Source organism: Lycium ferocissimum, chromosome 12 (assembly GCF_029784015.1).
Source record: "Lycium ferocissimum isolate CSIRO_LF1 chromosome 12, AGI_CSIRO_Lferr_CH_V1, whole genome shotgun sequence".
In the NCBI taxonomy this organism is placed as follows: Eukaryota; Viridiplantae; Streptophyta; class Magnoliopsida; order Solanales; family Solanaceae; genus Lycium; species Lycium ferocissimum.
In genome coordinates this window covers 46,853,740-46,856,016 of record NC_081353.1, presented here as the reverse complement: position 1 = coordinate 46,856,016, position 2,277 = coordinate 46,853,740, and positions in this window count along the sequence as shown.

The following is a 2,277-nucleotide window of genomic DNA, read 5'->3' as shown; positions in this document are numbered from 1 at the left end:
AAAAAGAGTAAGCTTAGTCCTCGATATATTGGGCCCTACAAGATCATACGCAGAGTGGGCCAAGTAGCTTACGAGCTGGACTTACCTCGGGTGAAGTTCGGTTCATCCGATCTTTCATGTATCGATGCTTCGCAAATGTATTGGAGATCCGACCAAAATAGTGCCTGCAAGCGACATTCAAGTCACGAAAAAACTAACCTATGAAGAAGTTCCTGTTGCTATACTAGATAGACAAGTGCGAAAGCTTAGAAATAAAGAGGTCGCTTCGGTCAAGGTCTTATGGAGGAATGATAATAGAGAGGAGATGACTTGGGAAGCAGAAGAAGCTATGAAAATAAAATATCCGCATCTATTTCCACCCCCTACGGAGACCCAAGGTGAAACATCAATGCCCCCAGGTATGAAATGTTCTACTTTATTGCTTCTGGGTTGTGTGTGGTCGTATTTCTTGTTGTTGATGTTGTAGCCCTGTGTGGCGATGTATTTTGGGTTCTTTGTGACAGGATGGTAGTGCCAAATTACAGGGGAAACTCTGGCAAAATTTTCGTAGGATTCCCGAGAATTTAACATTCGAGGACGAATGTTTTAAGGGGGGGAGAATGTTACACCTCGGTAATTTCGTGACGTTGCGTCGTGAATGGACTGACGTCGGTCAAGGTGGACACGAGACCTTCACGACTACAAGAGGGTGATTGGCAGCCTTAATGTATAGACGATAAGATTTTGGGGTCGTAGGATTTGGTGGAAATTTGATTCGTCAAAAGGGAGTAGAGTATAAGTTACGTTTGGGGAGGATTTCATGGGTGTCAAGTTAAGGAATGTGTAGCAAGGATTTAAGGATGAGTTATAATGTCCGTTAGATCGTTAAGGAGGTGTTTCACAAGTACCAAGAAGGTTCCATAACGATTCAAGATCAAACGAAGCGGCGAGAACGAAATCGGAAATACTGGGGATTATACGGTCCAATGTACGGACCGTATATTTTATACGGCCCATATGTTTGGCCGTAGAGTCCTTCCAGTGAAGGGTGGCAATCTGGAGGAAACATACGGTCCAATGTACGGATTATACGGTCCGTATATTTCGGGTCGGGTCCGAGTTTTATTTTCATATATACACGGTTTCCTCTTCTTTTTCTCATTTCTCATCTCTCCAAACTTCCAAAAACCTCTAGAAACCTCTCCCTAACACATCAATACATATTCAAGAAGGGGAAACAAAGATTAAACATCAAAAGTTGGTAGAATCAAGGGTGTAAATGCTTCCTAGAGGTGGATAGGAGTTGGAAATCTCCTTGGTAGTCAAGTGGGGTTCTTCTCAAGTGGAGTATTTTTATCCAAAAGATCATCCTTACGTAATCAAGGTGAGTATTACAATTATTTTGTGATAGTAAAAGTGTCGAGTAGTTGAAGAACTCGAATTATAAGCAAGTATGAGGTTGTATTCTAGTAATGGTTATGGGGAGTTCCGGAAATGAGTTTAGAGGTCGAAAAATGTTTAACTTGAGGGAAATTGCGTATTATGATACTATGGATGTTGTTGTGTTGCTTGGGAGTTGTTTGGTTATATAGGGAAAGGTGGTCGAAACAAACGAAATGCTGCCCAATTTTCGTTAGCCTTATCCGCTTTAGTTTAAACTTAAGTATGCCTTCAACAATCTAACCTTCGTACGAACCCTCTTATATGTAGAATCGTAAGTCGGGAGAGCTCTTAGTCGACGTCGTTAAGGAGACACAAAGGTATGTGAGGCTATCCTTCTTCTTTCAAAGGCATGATCCCTACATGTTGATTCTATATATGTCATTCTCTATATTTTACTCCCAGAAATGCCAAAAGCTTATAGTTCCTAAAGAATCTTACAATGGCTCCAATTTGAAAGACTATCAAGATTAGCATTCTAAGTGGTTTCCTGACGTGACTGAGTGGGCTGTTACACCCCATTTTAACCGGAGTCAGAATTAGAGTATAACATATTGGTGATTCCTATTTATTTGATTTTAAGGAGTCGCCACCTAATTATTTAGGGTGAATTAGGACACCTAATGTTTATTAAAGTCATGTTTAAAGTTAATTGTGTTTAAGGTCTGCGAAACTTAAGATTCTAGGTAAGGGTTCAATTAGTCTAAAGGGAAGGTATTAGGCATCCTTTAAGACCCATTAACAATGGTTAACCGACAGGACTAAAATTTTATTAAGCTAAGTGTAAATGTAATATTATAGAAAGAAAAATAATTTTTTGTGAGTATTGATAAAGTTGTTTAAAGTAAAATTGATAGA